We start from the raw sequence: 20,174 nt of genomic DNA on the forward strand, positions 1-20,174 counted from the left end.
TTTCAGGGCTTTTTACTAGGGTCATTGGTGTCCTCATAGCAGACTGTGATGCACACACTTTCCACCACACATACTTGTACAAATTTTCCATGGTTTCCAATGTCATGCCAAACCTCTGCAAACTCCTAAGGAAGTAGAGGTGCTGACATGCTTTCCTCATGAGGCCATTTGTCTGCTGGGTCCAGGAAATATCCTCCAAGATCGTGACTCCCAAGAACTTAAATTGGATCATTGGATCACCATTTCCACCTCGAATGATCACTAGATCTGGTTTTCCCTTCCTATTGTCTTAAATCAGCTCCTTGGTTTTGATGACATTGGTAAGAGGTTGTTGTTAGTACACCATTCAACCAAGTTTTCAATATTCCTCCTGTATGCTGACTCATCACTCATTATTCTACAGCCCACTACTAATACTTGGCTTGGTGCAATATGCCAATGGTTTTGTGTCATACCAAGCCTCACATTCATAGGTGAAAAGTGAGCGAGCGAAGGGATAAGTAGGATGCCCTATTGTTTTCCACTGCTGCTGGAGATTGTGGAGGATATGTTCTTGTGGTCTGGAGGTGACAAAATACAGGATCCAATTATAGATAGGGTGTTGAGACATAGGAGTTTGCTGATCAGTTTTGAGAAGATGTTGAATGCCAAAGTGTAGTCAATAAAGAGCATCTTTTATTCTCCAGGTGTTTCAGGGTTTTGTGTACAGTAAATAAGATGGCATCTGCTGTGGATCTGTTGCTGTAATAGACAAATTGGAATGGATCCATATCACTGCTTAGACAGGATATGATATGCTTCAACACAAGCCTCTCAAAACACATCATCACTGTTTAGGTGAGTGGCACTGGTCAGTTGAGATACATACGAACATTGCCTAAAAAGAGAGTCATCAGAATATCAGGCCGAATAATAGTTACAGGACAGTCTCAAGTCAGTGAATTGGAGGTGTTCAAGGACTCAGATGATAATATGAATGATCACACGAGGGCTGTCACAGAGTTTATCAAAACAGTTGTGGATGAGTGTGACCCTACCAAATTGTTCAGGGTTTTCCCCAACCAGAAGCCCTGGATGCCTAATGAAATCCGGAACTTGCTAGAGCTAAATAACAAATATTTATGTCTGCAGATCCAGATTACCACAGAAAAGCCATCTCCTGGGCAAAGTGGAGTTTCCGGTTGAAAATGGAAACAAAGAAGGATACCCGACAGCTGTGGCAGGGTCTAAATGACATAACCTGCTAGAAATGCAAATCCAGAGCTGTAGGAGATGACAAAGCTTCTCTCCCAAATGCCTTCTACTTCCGATTCTTCCATAAGAACAAGGAAGAACCACCACTTTGCCGTCTCATGTCATCTTATGATCCTCTCCTCTCTGTAATGCAGGATGATGTACAGGCTGCCTTCAGGAGAGTGAATCCTAGGAAAGCTTCCAGTCCGGATGGAGCACCCAGCCAAGTATTTGAAATCTGTGCTGACCAACTTGCCAATCAATATATGTACGGATATATTCAACATTGCACTCTGGCAGAGTGTTGTACCCACCTGTTTCAAACAGGCATCTATGATATCAGTGCCCAAGGAGAGTGTGGTAACCTGCCTAAATGACAATCAACCAGTGACACTCACATCAACAGTGATGAAGGCTGGTGTTGAAGAATATCAGCTCCTGTCTGAGCGGCGACATGGATCAATTCCAATTTGCCTATCATTACAACAGGTCTACAGCAGATGGCATCTCACTGTCTCTATACAAAGCCCTGGAACACATAGACAGCAAAGATGCATACATCAGTAAGTTTTTTTATCGAATGCAACTTGCATTTAACACTATAATCTTCACAAAATTCATCAGCAAACTTGAAGACCTGGGACTCAACACCCCACTGTGTAAATGGATCCTGGATTTCTTCACCTCCACTCCACAATCAGTGAGGATTGGTAAGAGTATTTCCTCCACAATCTCCACCAGTACCAGAGCATCACAGGGCTGTGTTCTTATCCCCCTGCTCTACTTACTTTATACCTATGATTGTGTGGCTCGGTATAACAGCAGCACTATCTACAAGTTTGCTGACAATACCATGGTAGTGGGTTGTATAAAAAGAGGCACTGAATCAGCATATAGTAGGGAGATTGAGAACTTGACTGAATGGTGCACCAACAACAATCTTGCACTCAATGTCTCCAAAACCAAGGAGCTGATTGTTGACTTCAGGAAGGAAAAAACCAGAGGTAGACAATTCAGTGAACTTTGGGGTGTCACCAACCAACCAGGACATGCTCTGTTCTCACACTGCCATCAAGAAAGAGGTATAGGTGCTGCAAGACTCACACCACCAGGTTCAGAAGCAGAAGCTACCCCACCACTATTAGCTTGCAAACAACAAGCTCAATCAGAGACTCATTTAAGGATTCCTACTTTGCACATTATTTATTACTGAATGTCACATCATGCACTGTATTTTATACATCAGCCCTCGATGCTGTTCCAACTTATATATTCTTGCCGACTGTACCACATTTGTAATTATCCAATCCTCCGGCACCTCCGCTATGGCCAAGGAGGATTTAAAGATCATAGCCAATGCCCAGCTATCTCTTTGCTCCCTTTCCACAATCCTTTCTACCAAATCCTTGTGATTTAAAAAAAAATATTTCTCATGATAGATGCTAGTGCAGAGGTCTTCAAACGGCTCCCCTACACTCACATTCCACCTTAAGCAATCACAATGCCATAAGTGTTCTGAGATTAATAAGGGATTACTTTAGGTGGCATTTAAGTGGGAAGAAAAAGTTTGAAAACCACTGTTTTAATTGCACCTAATTGACTCATTAAGTGCACGGTTCCATAACTCCAAAGAAAATGGGCCAAGACAATTTTTCTCAAGCAAAATATTTCAGAAACTATTGGGTCTAGAGCAGTGGTCCTCAACATTCCTGTTCCACTCACATACCACCTTAAGCCATCCCTTAGTAATTATGGAGCACTTAAGGCATAGGGAATGTTTAAGGTGGAATGTGAATTTGGTGGGGGGGAGGGGTTCTGAACCCCATTTCCTGTCAATCATGTCAGATACAGCAATGAGCTCTCTGAACCCTTCTCCATTAACAATGGCGTGAAGCAAGGCTGTGTTCTCGCACCAACCCTCTTTTCAATCTTCTTCAGCATGATGCTGAACCAAGCCATGAAAGATCCCAACAATGAAGACGCTGTTTACATCCGGTACCGCACGGATGGCAGTCTCTTCAATCTGAGGGGCCTGCAAGCTCACACCAAGACACAAGAGAAACTTGTCCGTGAACTACTCTTTGCAGACGATGCCGCTTTAGTTGCCCATTCAGAGCCAGCTCTTCAGCGCTTGACGTCCTGCTTTGCGGAAACTGCCAAAATGTTTGGCCTGGAAGTCAGCCTGAAGAAAACTGAGGACCTCCATCAGCCAGCTCCCCACCATGACTACCAGCCCCCCCACATCTCCATCGGGCACACAAAACTCAAAACGGTCAACCAGTTTACCTATCTCGGCTGCACCATTTCATCAGATGCAAGGATCGACAATGAGATAGACAACAGACTCGCCAAGACAAATAGCGCCTTTGGAAGACTACACAAAAGAGTCTGGAAAAACAACCAACTGAAAAACCTCACAAAGATAAGCGTATACAGAGCCGTTGTCATACCCACACTCTTGTTCGGCTCCGAATCATGGGTCCTCTACCGGCACCACCTACGGCTCCTAGAACGCTTCCACCAGCGTTGTCTCCGCTCCATCCTCAACATCCATTGGAGCGCTTTCATCCCTAACGTCGAAGTACTCGAGATGGCAGAGGTCGACAGCATCGAGTCCACGCTGCTGAAGATCCAGCTGCGCTGGATGGGTCACGTCTCCAGAATGGAGGACCATCGCCTTCCCAAGATCGTGTTATATGGCGAGCTCTCCACTGGCCACCGTGACAGAGGTGCACCAAAGAAAAGGTACAAGGACTGCCTAAAGAAATCTCTTGGTGCCTGCCACATTGACCACCGCCAGTGGGCTGATATCGCCTCAAACCGTGCATCTTGGCGCCTCACAGTTTGGCGAGCAGCAACCTCCTTTGAAGAAGACCGCAGAGCCCACCTCACTGACAAAAGGCAAAGGAGGAAAAACCCAACACCCAACCCCAACCAACCAATTTTCCCCTGCAACCGCTGCAACCGTGTCTGCCTGTCCCGCATCGGACTTGTCAGCCACAAACGAGCCTGCAGCTGACGTGGACTTTTTACCCCCTCCATAAATCTTCGTCCGCGAAGCCAAGCCAAAGATAAGAGACCATATCCTTAGATAATATACACTCCAGTGTGTCTAACAGGATAAACTTCCATCCAGCAATTTAAGCAATTGAACATCTAGTTTGACTTCAATTAGATCAGAATTTAGGAGCAGGACCTTTGAACCATCAGTTTCCACTTTAATGCAAGCTGTCTTTAAATGTAAGATAAAAGGTTCCATTATTGTCATGTAACAGTACATTTAGAATGTAACATACATGAAATTCTTTAACCTTGTCTATTGTAAGAAAGAGGATCACCAAATTGTCAAGTGCCCCTCACAGAAATGAGGCCCCTGCGAGGAACAAACTCACGACTCATGGTTTATAAGGCCAGTGGCCTAACCACTGAGCTATCAGATCCTCTCAAGGCAGCATCATATATCTTTTACATAAAGTGCAAGCAACTTTGTGACCTAGAAGAAGCAACGAAGGCAAACATCAGAACCAATGACAGAAAGGGAGAAATATCCAATAAAAAACATTTTTATTTTTAAACATTCTGTGATTGTACTTTCTTTTACCTAAAATTCAAATTAAATTAAAATATTCTCCAGGAAGTAGAGAGTAACAGAGATATTGAATAGAATTGTAAAATATAGAGACCAAAAGAAATGGATAGAAAGGCAGGAAGGAGGTAAAAGTAGAAGGACAGATGCAGAAATGATTGGGAAATGTCCTCATGTTTGCTGACAGAAAAAAAGAAAGAAGATTCCATATGTGGTTAAAGCAGTTTTCAAATTAACTTTCTTCTTCTCATGTCAAAAATCAACCTTGAAACAAATAACATGTTCATTTGTTAAGAGCATCACAAGTCTATTCATTTTTATTAATTATTCATATTGACAGACCTAAATCAGGTACTTAAAATGGAATATACCAACAAACTTTGACCAGCTATTTCATTAATGAGAAGAATGTTTTGCAAAACCATTTCTAATTTGCATATGCAGATTGTAATGTGAATCAAAGCTCTCATGACTGGAGGGAGAACATATGCTTTTATTAGCTTTTAACTGAGGGTAGAGCTTTACAGTGATCTTCAGAGGAGTTCAGGGTTCAGGTGGGAAACCAGGGTTATATATGGGTAGATGCGGGTGGAGTCAACCATCAGTATAACACACCACCAGTGAATCCCAATTCACTGCATTCACCCTTTCCTGCAGAATTCAGAGTCTGTGGATGAAGACAGAGAACATTGATTCAGAAAAAAAAGTCAGAAAGATATACAATTATTTATAAATTTAAGCAATCTGGGGGTCTGGAGATCCTGGTGGATCACCTAAGCATGGGGACGGCCTTGGGCTCCTTGAGTCTCCTGGTCCCCTTATAAGGGAGGAGTGGTGGGCATGGTCTCTGGCTACATTGGAGGGGTTCCACTTTACTCCTGAACTTGATTCCCTGAGGCCCTACTGGGAGCGGTGAGAATGAGCTCCATGGCTCGCAGGGCACTTGAGGGAATGGCCCTTCTGTTCTGGTGGTTGCCAGGTCCCTGAAGTAGACAGTGTCCTCCCTGCCATCCTGGTATTCCACATAGGCATACGTGGGATTGGCATGGAGCAGTTTCATCCATTCCACAAGGGGATCAGTCTTGATTCTTCTCACATACTCCTTGAGAAAGACCAAACCAGGAGTTGTAAGCCAGGTTGGGAGTGTGGTTCCCGATGCTGAACTTCTTTTGAAATTGAATAGGGGCTCATACGAGTAGTACATGGTAGTGACAGGATAAGGAAGGACTTCCTTCCAGCGTGAGTCTGCCAGTTTGATAGCCTTCTAGACCATGGTGTTTTCCTTTTCAACCGGCCCATTCCCCTGGGGGTTGTAGCTTGTAGTCATGCTGGATGTGATGTCCCTCGCCAGCAGGTAGTGATGTAGCTCGTACTCATGAAGGACGAGCCTCGGTTGCTATGAATATTCCCAGCAGAATCAGGTGAAAATGGAACCTAGGGTCTTTATGATTGACGAAGTGGATGTGTTTGGACGGAATGGTAAACGGGAAGCGGGAGTATTCATCAAAGATAGGAAGAAAGTGTTCCCATTCATGGAGGGCAGAGGTCCCTTAAAATCGACACTGAGTCATTCGAAGGGCCCGGATGACTTGATCAGGTGCGCCTTTGTGGGGCGGTCAAAGTGTGGCTTGCTCTCCATGCAGACCTGGCAAGACTTGGTCATTTCCCTGACGTCTTCCATGGAGTAGGGCAGATTGTGTGCCTTGACAAAATGAGCCCTGGATGCAAGAGGTCATCATGCAGTGATCACAGTTAGCCAGTGTGTGCAGAGGCACAGCTTCCTCTGGATAATGTATCTGTAGAGTCATTAAGGGCTCCTGGTGATAGGCAATGTCATAATTGGAGGTGGAGAACTTGATCCTCCACCTAGCAATCTTGTCATTTTTGATTTTTCCCCTCTTGACATTATTAAACATGAATGCAAAAGAGCACTGGTCAGTGAGGAGTCTAAATTTCCTACCAGCCTGGTAGTGTCTCCAGTGCTTCACGGATTCTACAATGGCTTGAGCCTCCTTTTCCACAGAGGGGTTTCAGAGCTCATAGCTTTGCAATGTATGAGAAAAAAATGTAACCAGCCTGCCCACCTGGTTAAGGGTAGCGCCCAGGGCTACGTCCAAAGCGTCACTTTCCACTTGGAAAGGTACATTCTTGTCTACGATGTGCATGGCAGCTTTTGCAATGTCATTTCAGAGGTAGTTAAAAGCTGTCTGGGCTTCAGCCGAGAGGAGGAAAATAGTGCCTTTTAAGAGAGGGTGAACCTTATCAGTGTATTGAGTGATCCACTGGGCGAAATATTAGAAAAAACCTAGGCATCTCCTCCACGTCTTCATAATCCTGGGAACGGGGTGCTCTAACAGTGGACATATCATATCAAGATCGGGGCCAATGATGTCGTTCTCCACCACGAGGCCAAGGGTTGCCAAGGATAGCAAGACATTTAATCCTGAACACAAACTTGCTAGAGTTATAAGTGAGGTTCAGGGCTTTCGCTACATGGAGAAAGTTTTGGATTTTGGCATCATGGTCTTCCAAGGTATAGCCATAGATGGCGACATGATTGAGGTAGGGGAGGTAGCCTTCAACTCATACTCATCCACCATTCTGTCCATCTGCCTCTAGAAGATAGAAACCCCATTAGTAATACTGAAAGGAATCCTCCGGAATTGATAGAGATGACCGTTAGCCTCAAATGCCGTATATGGTGTTGGTCATCATAACGGATTGGCAGCTGGTGATAGGCAGGTTCAGGCCAATGGTCAAATAGACCCAATACTGCGCAATATCATTCACCATGTCCAAAATTTGAGGGAGTGGATATGTGTCCAGGAGCAGGTACTGATTAATAATTTGGCTATATTCAATTACTAGCCTGGACTTGTTTTCCCCTTTTACCACTACTATTTGCGCTCTCCACGGGCTGGTGTTAGTTTTGATGATACCTCAATCGAGCAGACGTTGTGTCTCAGACTGTATGAAATCTTGGTCTGCTGTGCTATACCTCCTGCTCTTGGTGAGAATAGATTTGTAGTTGGAGGACAGATTTGGGAAGAGGTGAGGGGGAGGCTGCATGTGGATTCTGATTTTAGAGGCTCTCTGCTCCAAACCGTTGTGGGGGGTGGTGGGGGGGTGGGGTGGAGTGGACCAGAATACTCCAAGGCCACGCTTTTAAAGTGAAACAGGAAGTCCAGTCCCAACAATACCGGAGCACACAATTCATCAAATACATGTAGGCGAATCACACAAAATTCCGCCCCTCAAACGACAAATGTACTATACAATGTTGTTGAATACACGTAGAATGTGACTGAAATGTAAGGAAAATGTGATAATTGGAAGGATACATCTTTAGGTTGTATTCTTTCACGGTCCATGAGTCTATGAAGCTTTCAGTAGAGCCTGTGTCGATTGGCATTTAGTGGAATGTCCGTTTACTTTCACAGTCACTGTGGAGTTGCTGAGCTGGTGGGGTCGGTCCTGATCGAGAATCATCAAGACTAGGACCCTGGAGGTTCCATACTCCTCACTAGAGAGCCCTTCACCATCCTGGGTTGCCCATGGGTAAGATGACGTCGACCTCGTGGTGCAGCAAAATGGCCGCCCTCTTTCCTCCTCTGACAATGATGGCGTCGAGTTTGAATTTGAGTCATGGCAAGATGGCTGCCAAACCTTTTCACACCATTTCCTCACTGCCACCCTCCATCAGTATGTAGCGCAGCAAGTGGGTTTGAATGAATTCGGGGAAGATCTCTTAGGGCTGGAGTCAGATCTGGGAGCAGTACAAGCCACAGACTTCCCCAGGCTTCCCCTCACATGGCAAACCCTCACCCTATGTGCTTTCTTGCTACACCTGGAACATGCTGAGTTTTTTGCTGGGCAAGGCAATCAGGGATACTGGCTCTTACTGCAGAAAAAGCACTCCCTAGCAGGGAAGCTCTCACTAGCACAGGAAGTGGGATCCTTTAGGGCTGGGGTAGTGGGAGCAGCCAATCCTTGGAAGTGGGCATCTGAGTGAGTGAGCTCACTAGCTTTGAGCTTGTCACTCTCAAGCTTGGCCTGTTCCAAAGATTTGACCAGATCAATGTGGCTAGCTAGGTCCTTACTTGACTCCAGCAATCGCTGTCTCATGTACCTCGAGCAGATCCACGCGACTAGAGTGTCCCGGATTTGTTCTTCTTCACGAATGTGGCCCTTAGGCACTTTGTACCTGCACTTCTTGGCAAGCGTCCACAGGTCCAACAGGTAGTCATCGATGGTCTCTCCTTGTGCCTCGCTAGGAACTCGTTTTGCAAACTCAGGTACCAAGCCTTCAAAGCCTTGATGGCAGTATCATGTGTAGTGCAGTCCCTGATGAATGCATACCCTTTCATTACTACCCTTGAAACGAGAGTGGACCTCCTGAGTTTATCAGTGTGGAAGACATCTTAGGTTGTGTTCAGGTAGGCCTGCAAGCAAATTAGCCAGTACGTGAACTCTTCAGCCAAGTCGGGGGACAGAGGTTCTATTAGCAGTATACCTGGCTTGAGTAGCACTTCCATCATTTAGGGAATAAGCTAATAAAATTGTAGCATGAATAAAAGCTCTGATGACTGGAGGGAGAACATATCCTTTTATTAGCTTATAACTGAGAGTAGGATCTTAAAGTGGTCTTCAGAGGAGCTCAGGGTTCAGGTAGGAAACAAGGCTTATAAATGACTAGATGAGGGCAGAGCCAGCCATCAGTATAACACACCTAGTGAATCTCAGTTCACTGCACAGATTATATCAATAAATAATCAAGAAAGTAATATAAATGTTTGTTATTTAAGGAAAACATCATGGGACTGGTATTCTTGAAGGACATTCCTAGTTTTTCCTGTTAAAAATTGATGGAAATCTCAGGAAACAGGTTGCATACAAGTTCATAAATATCTTATGTGTATTTTTAGCAAGTCTGTACAAAAACCATAAGAATGAACTTTTACTGATAATATTAACCTTTATAATGAGGAAAGTTTTTAGATATTGTTTCTGAGGAAGTAGGTATGATTTTAATGATACCCATTCAAGCTTTATTAGCATGCCATATTGTACCATACATTAAATCATTATATTTCCATTGTGCATCCAACAGAAAATAAGTTAGCAGAGACAGAATGTCTGTCACTCCTAATCCTAGATTTTCCTATCGGTAAAGACTCTTATTCATTTGCCTGTCAAAACATTGCTTCAACTGATATATGCATTCATATCCGATTACAATGAAATTAAGATGGCGTAGCGGCAGCTACACTGCTAACTGAAATAACACACAATCAGACTGGTTGAGCTCAGTGAGTAGAACTGATTTATTGCAGGCTGCCTGGCTGGCCTTATACTCTCAGTCCGGACCTGGCTGAGAACCGCGCTGGGGGCGCTGATGTCACCAGGGCGTCACGTGGGTCCCCAAGCACGGGCTTCTGAGCCCAGTGCCAAGGTCAAAGGTGAAATCCCGACGGCACCATTTGGCCGGCTGCCCCACCGTGTGTGTTACAAGCGGGGCCGGTTCGCCTGCCTAATGGTGTGCCGCCACAATGGACCATTATTCACTGAGCTCTATTTATTTTTCTAGATCAGTATCCAGAGGCAGCAAAGTGACTGAACTGTTAGTATTATATCTTATGGGGAGTGGGACCAAAGACGAGGGTAGTGACCAGGTCTGGATGTAGTTACTGGCCCACCAGAAAGGGGAAATTGTGGTAAAAATAATAGAAAGAAGAACTGGTAAAGGAAAGATTAAGAATAAGCAATGAGGAGGGAAAAAGAGATCTTAACTGACCAAGTAGTCATCTGTTCATTGTAATTATATGTCATATTCATTTGATAATGCATGTTCCATCTCCTATCTGTCTATCACTGCTGCCAATAAAAAAAATATCTGGCCAGTAAAGGTTGAGAACATTGACAGACAAAACAAACATCATCCACCATAGGCAAAGCAGATTATACAAATTGAAAGCTGGGCATGTCTTATCTTACTCAAATGTTAGCAAAATATTGTATTGTAATAAATTTTAAACATCCTACTTAATTTTAATCTCCAGAGGAAAGTTGTTTATATTTGGCTCCTTGATCATATTTTAGAAAAATAAGGATTATTTTAAAATTGCTTCAATAATGTAGGACACTCTTTCACAGCAAAACATTGCTTTCCCATAATTTCATTGGTTTTGCAATAATTTCTTATTAATGTCACTTTAATCGTGTTTATTACATAAGTAGCAAGCATAAATAAGTCGCTGCAAAAGATTGTAAATGATTGAACTTGGTGACCAGCATCAGCCCTCAACCAGAAGAAACAGATCTATAAGAAGAAGAGGGAAGTCATTGTTCACTTCAATCTTCTCTTAGCCATGTTTGTTGCAAAGGAACATTTCCAGTACCTCGCTGTGGTTTATAGCAATTACTTAATTTTGAAAGGGAAGGGAGTATTTTCAGTTATGACTTTGATTAATAGATCCACACTCCATGTTCCTCCTCGTGTTCCACCCAAAAATAGGTCAAATGCAATTACTATCCTCAGACCTTCAACGAGATGTAGTGGTGTCAATAATTGCTAAAGTATGAGAACTAAAAATGTGGAGCAGGAAACAATAGACCCATAGAATGATAGAATACTACGAGACAGAAACAGGTCATTCAGTCCATCTAGTCAATGCCAAAATATTCTGCCTAGTCCTATCACCCTGCATCATACCCCTCCATTCCTCCCTCATCCAAGTACTAATCCAATCCTTAAATGTCAAAATTGAAACTACATCCATCACCTCTGCTGGCAGCTCTCAAAACTCTGACCTCCCTCTGATGAAAAAGTTCCCCAAATGTTTCCTTTAAACATTTCACCTTTCACCCTTAACTAAATCCTCCCAGTCTTGTCTCTCCCAATCACAATAAAAAATGTCTGTTTGCATTTTTCCCATCTATACCCCTGATAATTTTGTATACCTCTATCAAATTTTCCCTCATTCTCCAACACTCCAGGGAATAAAGGCTGAACCTATTTGTCCTTTCCCTATAACTTAGTTTTTCAAGGGTTGGCAATGTCCTTGTAAATTTTCTCTGCGGTTTTTCAGTTTTCTTGACATCTTTCCTGCAGGTCAGGACCAAATCTGCATACAATACTTTAACTTTGGTCTTGCCAATATCTGAAACAACTTCAACTTAATATCCCACTCATAAATTTAATACTTAGATTTATGAAGACCAACATGACAAAAGCTTGATTTATGATTCTATTTACCTGTGATGTGACTTTCAAGGAATTTTCTATCTATATTCCCAGTTCCTTCTGTTCACCCACACTCTTCAGTGCCTTAATGTTGATCATGTAAGTCCTACCCTGGTCCATACTGTAAGGTAAAAACATCATGAGATGGGACCGGAGAAGGAGTCACCCAGTACTAAGGAGTAACAGAATGCAGATGTGACCTTGTACACTCAAGATAAGCTTTGCACTAACAAGAATGATGTGCAGCAGACTAACAGAGAAGGATAGCAACAGTTTATTCATTGGACAATGTAATGGTATGATAATTTACTAAGTACGTATCCTGAGGTATAAAAAAAACACCACTTGCTGATAACGGCAGAATGCGCCTTCTCCAACTAACACTGTTAGTTGCAAGTGTTACAATCCGGTAATAAAGAACAAAGAACCTTGATTTTGATTCAGTCTGGTGTCTGACTCACTCATTCATGAACAAAGCAGACCTAACAATACTCCCAAAGGTAACACCTCACACTTGTCTGCATTAAATTCCATATGCAATTTTACAGCCCATTTTACCAGAATCACAATGCAAGCTTTGAGAGCTTTTCTTGCTGTCCACTAAACCAAATTACCACATTAAAATCCAGACTGTTGATATAGATGACGAACAACAATGAAATCAGCACTGATCCCTGAGGCCCACCACTCGTAATAGGGCTTCCTATCAGAGAGACAATCCTCTGCCACCACTCTCTCATTTCTCCCACAAAGTCAATATCTGATCCAATTTACTCCCTCATGGTGGATGTTAAGTGACTGAACCTTCTGACCAACTTCCCATGAACGTCCTTGCCAAAAGCCCGACAAAAGTCCATCTAAATCTGTTGCAGGAACTCAGCAGGTCAAGCGGCACCTATGGGAGAAAATAAAATGTTGATATTTTAGGTGGGAATCCTTCTGCAAAACTGGAGCAGAAATGCAATGTGTCAAACTTCCAATCAGTTCATAAATAGTTAACAATTCAATGGTTAAAGGAACATTCTATCAAAATATTTAAGAGACATTGATTGCATTAATAAACTACATAGGACAGAACAATTACAGGCCCTTCAGCCCACATGTTTGTGACAAATATGATATCCAAAAAGAACTGAAACCCTGGATAGATATCGTTCCATCCCATTCATATTCATGTCTCTTTTCAGAATCCTCTTAAATGATTCTATTGTATCTGCTTTCACCACTACTTCTGACAGCTTGTCCAGGCACCTATGCACATCTTCCTTAAATCTCCTCCACTCAACTAAAATGTATGTACTCTAGGATGTGACCTCTTTAACTTTAACCCTATCAATGCCTCTCGTAATTGTATTAACCTCTATCCTCAGCATCCTATGATCCAGAAAAAAATAAACAAGTTTGGCCAAACTCTCCCTGTAACTCATACCCTGTTAACTAGACAATATCCTGGAAAACCTGATCAAAGTATTTTTCTTATATATAGTGCAATATAGCTTCCTTACTTTTTCAATGAGCTATGGACCAGAACCCCCAGATCTCTTTGCATATCAATGTGTTTGAGAGCCCCTTTATGAACTTTAAAAACTCCCAATACATTTAACCACCCAAAGTGGAAAATGTCACACTTTATTGTATGAACACCCATTTGTCATTTATTGACTGTTCTGCTTCCTGTCATATTCTTTGATATATTTCTACACTCTCCATAATTCCACCAATCTTTGTATCATCTGAAAATTTACCAACCCACCCACTCACTTTTCATCCAAGTATTTCACATGTATGAAAAAAAACTGATCCCTGTGGAACAGCAGAGGTCTTCAGCCCAAAGACAGCCTTCCACCTCTCGCCAAGCTATCAATTCACCATGGATCCCATATGTCTGCACCTCTTGAATTAGCTTATTATGAGGGATCTGGCCAAAGTCCTTACTAATGTTTGTGGAGGAAACATCCACTGCCTGACCATTATCAACCACCTTCATTACCTCCTGAAAAAACACATTCAAATTAGTAAATCCTGACCTGCCCCTCACAATTTATTATCCCCAATTAGACCATGACTTTACAATGGGCATAAACTCAGTCCTAAGTATTTTTTCTCTACTGGAATACAAATGTGAACCTCTGTTTACCATTTTCCTAATTTCAATGAAGCATCTGATTTCTAAGTAACAGCAATACATTTTCCTTGCTATCACCAAATCTAGTTTAACAAATTTCAATTGAAAAATCTGATAAAGATAAGTTAGGAGTTTTATTCTCAAAATTTCCCATCAACAATATTTCAAGATTTAATGGAAAAACAATACCTGTAATCTGTTGTAAAAGCTTACTAATGGAAATCTAAAAAGGTTTAACTTTTGAACAAGACCACGTGGAATGAGTAGAAGTTCTAATAACTTTTCTACATTTAAAACATTGATCCGATATATTCAATTTCCATCTATTCAATTTCTGAAGTGTAACATATAGCTGATGTAAAAATATATAATGAAGTAATATCTTACATTAATTGTATTAGACATAACTTCTTTACATAAATGTTGTCAGATCTGTTGATTTATTTATATATTTAAACCTTGTCCCCACATTTATTTTGACATAAAACAAACCTAATTTAGGTGTTTTCTCTTGTAACATCATCTATGCTATTGAAATATTTTTTTAATCATTCCATCAAAAATTAACTGTTTTAAGTCCGTAGGATCTTTTTAAGCCATATCAAATCCTAATTTCTCACTGAAATATGCTTTTAATTGAAAATAACAAAAAAGTGTATTGCGTGGAATATCATATTTAATTTTTAGTTGATCAAATGACATCAATCTACTATTTTCATAACAATCCCCTATTATAGAAATTCCTTTATTATTCCAAAATTTTTTTAATTATCTTTTGAAAATAATCTAAGAGGATTAGTTAATGGTGTTTTAAGATTTTCATCATTTTCTAATTTTACTTTATTCCAAACATGAATCAAATGTTTTAATAATGGAGCATCTCTGTCAGTAATTTTTAAATTTGGTTTCCATTTATAAATTCCTCAGGTACATCTTCTCCAATCTTATTTACCCATGATTTAATTTTCAAAAATAGAGAAAAAAGAAAACTTAATTATGTTGCTTTATAATAATTCTTAAAATGAGGAAGCTGTAATCCACCCAATTCATATTTCCATGTTATTTTTTCTAATAATATTCTTGCCATCTTCCTTTTTCCAAATAAATGTCCTAACTTGTTTATTTAAAACCTGAATTTTTTTTTGAGGTGTTAAAATTGGTAAAGTCTGAAACAAATATTAAATTCTCGCAAAACTATTCATTTTAATACAATTAACCCTTCCAATTAAAGTTATAGGTAAATTTGGAATATAATATAATTTATATAATTTTTTCAATTTATTATCTATACATATGCCTAAATATTTAATCCCACTATCAATCCACTTAAATTGAACATCTTTTTGACATTGTGAATAATCATTCTGCACTAATTCCATTACCTCACATTTATTGCAATTTATTTTACATCCTGAAACTCTTCCATAATATATCAACTATTTATAAAGTCTAGGTAATGACAATTGTGGTTGAGTTAAATATACCAACACACCATCTGTAAATAAATTAAACTTTTGTTCAGTCTGATTTACTACAAGCCCTTTCAATTGTTGATCCATATGAATCCTTTGTGCAAGAGGTCCTATAGCCAAAGAAAACATAGATGTAGATAAGGGAGATCCCTGCCTACTTGATATAGTCAAATTAAATGATTGAGATATCTGTCCATTAGTTATTACCTTAGCTTTAGCATTTTTATAGAGTTCTGATCCAATTTACAAACGTAGATCCAAAACCAAACTTACTTATAACCTTAAATTAAAAAAAATCCTATTCTAACCTATCAAAAGCTTTTTTTCTGCATCCAATGCTACCACTACACTTAAATCCTTTTCATTTTGTGCTAAATGAATTATACTTAATAACCTTACTATACTATATTTTCAGAAGTTTGTCTATTTTTAACAAAACCTATTTGATCCATATTTATGAATTCAGGGAGACAATCATTAATTCTATTCACCAATATCTTTGCTATAATTTTATAATCAACATTTAACAGGAAAATAGGTCTATATGAAGCTGGTTTTAATGGTTCTTTGCCTTTTTTTTAAGAATAACCATAATTATCACTATAGAAAAAGTTTCTGGAAGAACATGCAAGTTTGTTCTACTACCTGCAGAAATAAAGGAATTATTAAATCTTTAAATTCTTTGTAAAATTCAACTGGAAATCCATCTCTCCTGTGGATTTATTATTTTGCAAACAATTAAGTGCTCCATAAACCTCTTGCTCAGTAAAAGGTCTATTCAAATAATCCTTATCTATCTCAGTTCATCTCAGTATTGCTATTTGTGACAAATAGTCATCTTTAACAGTTTCATCCTGTAATGATTCTGATGTATATAATTTTTTATAAAATTCCCTAAAAGTTTGATTTATTTCTTGTCGCTTAAATGTCTCTTTGTGGCAGATGTAAGTTGTGGACGTATGCCAAATAAGATGAATAACGAGACCACACCTCAGGTTTTTGCCAGAGAAGAGTAAAAGTAATTTATTGACATGCTGACAGACTAGATATAGACAAACACAGGTGACTTGGTGTCATGACATCTGGACTACATACTACCTCATGACATTCACGTTGAGTAGGCCAGGGATTCTCAGTAAACCTTCGGGTGCTGCTGAGTCACTATGCTGTAGTGGCTAGTTGCCAGCCTGTTGTGTCTAGCTATCATGTGTTAGAATCTGTTAGTGCTAGTTTTGCACATTCCATTTCCCCCCCCCCCCCCCCACCAGCGTACCGATATACAGCTCCCCCCAGAACCAGTGGAAAGAAATTAAGTGGCTCAGCAGTTCTCAGCACACGTGAATGCTGACATACTGTGTAGAACCATGGAGGGAGAGTGAAACCGATGTGCCGTGTCCAGGGGATGTGCCGGTGCATCGTGTACTGTATACAAAAACTGCTAGGGAAGGAAGTGTACAATTAATTGATAAGCCAAAAAACAAATGTTAACAATTGAATAAATAGGAATTATATGACACTTAAGTTCTGGTAGGAAAGAGTTAAATTTAGAAAGTCTAGTAGCACCTGAAGCCAACAATGACACACAGGAGCTCATAGGTGGCGCTCTATGGAACGACTGCCAGAGCCGTGAAAAATCTTCTGGCTGTCTGCCTGGCGTGTAGGCAATGCTACATTGAGCAGGAGACCAAACCCTGTTACAATGAATTTGGCCTTCAGTTTGAGGTCTCAGACAGGTAGCTTTTTGAAAAAAAAAGCTTTATTTCACAGGTCAATACCTGGGTTGATTCTTCCATTGGGAAGGGTGGTTCCCTCCAGGATGCAGGAACTCGGGCTTCTTCTCTTGGGTAGGGGTCGTTGGTTGTTCCTGGGTCAAATAATTTTCCCTGCTGTATGTTCAGTCAACTGTGTGGGGAAGCGTTGTCCTCTTGCTTGATTGATGTCCTGTTGAAGTTGATCGTAACATCGACAGTTGACCATTTCATAGCAAGCAAGCTGTGTTTTGCAGAAATGTTGCAGTCATTGCTTAGGCTTGCAAAGAGCTAGTTTGCTTGGTCAACTATGGTTAGACTCTTGTCGGGGTCACCAATGTGGCAGATGTAAGTTGTGGACATATGCCATCAAGTTGAAATAAGATGAATAACGAGACCATACCTCAAGTTTCAGCCAGAGAAGAGTAAAAGTAATTTATTGATGTGCTGACAGACTAGATATAGACAAACTACAGGTGACCTGGCATCATGACATCTAGAGTACTCAGTAGGCCAGGGCTTCTCAGTAGACCTATGGGTGCTGCTGATTCAGAATGCTTTAATGGCTAGTTGCCAGTCTGTTGTGTCCAGCTATCATAAGTTTGGAGCTGGTTCTGCCCATTCCACCCCTCCCCCCCAGCAGTTGTACTGCTACAACTTCATTATTATTTCATTATATTGTATTAATCGCTCTCGAAGTCTGTTCTGCTTTTAATTCCTAAGCTAAAAATGTATAAGATCTTTCCCCTAATTCATGGTATTTCTGTTTCGATCTAAGAATCATCTTTTCTGTTCTATAAGTCAACATTATATTATATTGTAACTTTTTATTAATTAAATATCTGTTTATCTCTGATGGTGATTTTTTAATATAATTTTCCAATACTATTATTCCTTTTTCTAATTTATCTATATCCTTCATATAATCCTTTTTTTAAATCTTTAAATTATAATTTATAATCTGTCCTCATAAATAAGCTTTTAATGCATCCCAAAAGATAAACATTTTCTATTGAATGTAAATTTGTATCACAAATTAATTCTATATGTTATCTTTCAAAGGCACAAAAATCTTCACATTTTAACAATAGAGAATTTAATCTCCACCTATATACTGACTGATGTTATTCAGTAAATTCCAATTCAATCAACAATGGAGAATGATCAGATATTATTCTTGTTTTATGCTCAATATTCAAAACTCTTGATTGATTTTAAGCTGAAAGTAAAACAAAATCTATTTGAGAATATGTATGAAATCTAGTAGAATAAAAAGAATAATCTCTATTTCTAAGATGTTTCCTTCTCCATATATAAATTAAATTTAATCCTTCATTAAATATAGCATAGTTTTAGCTGCCTTAGATTTAACTATTGTTCTTGATGTTTTATCTAATAAAGGATTCAAACAAAAATTGAAATATCCTCCTATTAAAATATTTTCATAAACATCCACCAAATTCAAAAAAGTATCTGTATAAATTTTTCATCATCTGCATTTGGTGCAAATAGAGTTAACAAAGTTCATTCCTCTGAAATATTTGACAATTTACCATTATATATCGACCTGCTTGATCTGTAATTACATTTTGAATGTTAACTAGCAAATTTTATTTAAATAAAATTTCAACTTCTCCAGCTTTAGAATTAAATTAAGAAAAACTACTTGATCTACCCAAGCTCTTTTTTAATTTTGTGTTCTTTTTCAGTCATTTGTAAAAAAAATCTGCTCCCAATTTCTTAATATAAAACAGAATTTTCTTTCTTTTTTTTATTTCACGTTAATCCATTAATATTAAAACTCATAACCTTAATTGCTTTATTCATTTTCCTTATTTATAAAATTCCCTTTCATTACTCCTAGCCAGGAAGAATTCCCACAAAATAATTTGGTCCTGAATGCCATAATCTGCAATCCAAAAACATAGAGATTATTCAAACTAAATACAATATACTATACTAAATCACTGAAAAACAAAGAAAACAAAACACAGCAAAAATCCCTACCCAAGTGCAAGAAGAAACAGCACGACCTCCCTCCATTTTATGGGTCATGGACAAGCTACGAAAACACATGCTGCCACCATAAATTTACCTAAAACATCCCCTGACCCCCCACGGGGAAAAAAAAGTATTTGATTTAACCAACAAATCCATCTAATATAAAATTCTTCATCTATCAAAGAGAAGAAAATTAAAAGGGGGGGGGGTAAAATCCCTTTTCTCTATATATTAAATTAATTGCAACAATTAGTATTTTATGTTATTTGAAATTTAGCAAACTCTGAGCATATTCTTCAGCTAGATCATAATCAGTAAAAAAAACATATTCTGTTGACCTGGTACAAATATTTTCAAAGTTACAGGACAAAGCAACACAAATCTGTAACCTTTATTATATAAGATTTTTTTAACTGGATTAAATTCTCTCCTTTTCTTTAATAAGGTTTGTCCCAAGTCTGGATTTAAAAAACTTAACCCCTTCATAGTTCAAAGGTCCATATTCTTTAACGCTTCTCATCATGAAATCTGGAAGCCTCTGTCTATCCTGGTAGTTCAAAAATCTAACCAGAATAGATTGAGGTCTCTGCCTTGGACCTGGCTTTAGTCTCAGAGTTCTATGAGCTCTCTCAATTAAAATCTTGTCTTCAAAATGTTCCTTTCCAAATATCTTTGATATCCATTCTTGAAAAAAACAAATGACATCTTTTTATTCTTTACCTTCAGACAATCCCCCTATTTTAACATTATTTGCCTACTATAATTT

This window comes from Narcine bancroftii, chromosome 3 (assembly GCF_036971445.1).
Source record: "Narcine bancroftii isolate sNarBan1 chromosome 3, sNarBan1.hap1, whole genome shotgun sequence".
Lineage (NCBI taxonomy): Eukaryota > Metazoa > Chordata > Chondrichthyes > Torpediniformes > Narcinidae > Narcine > Narcine bancroftii.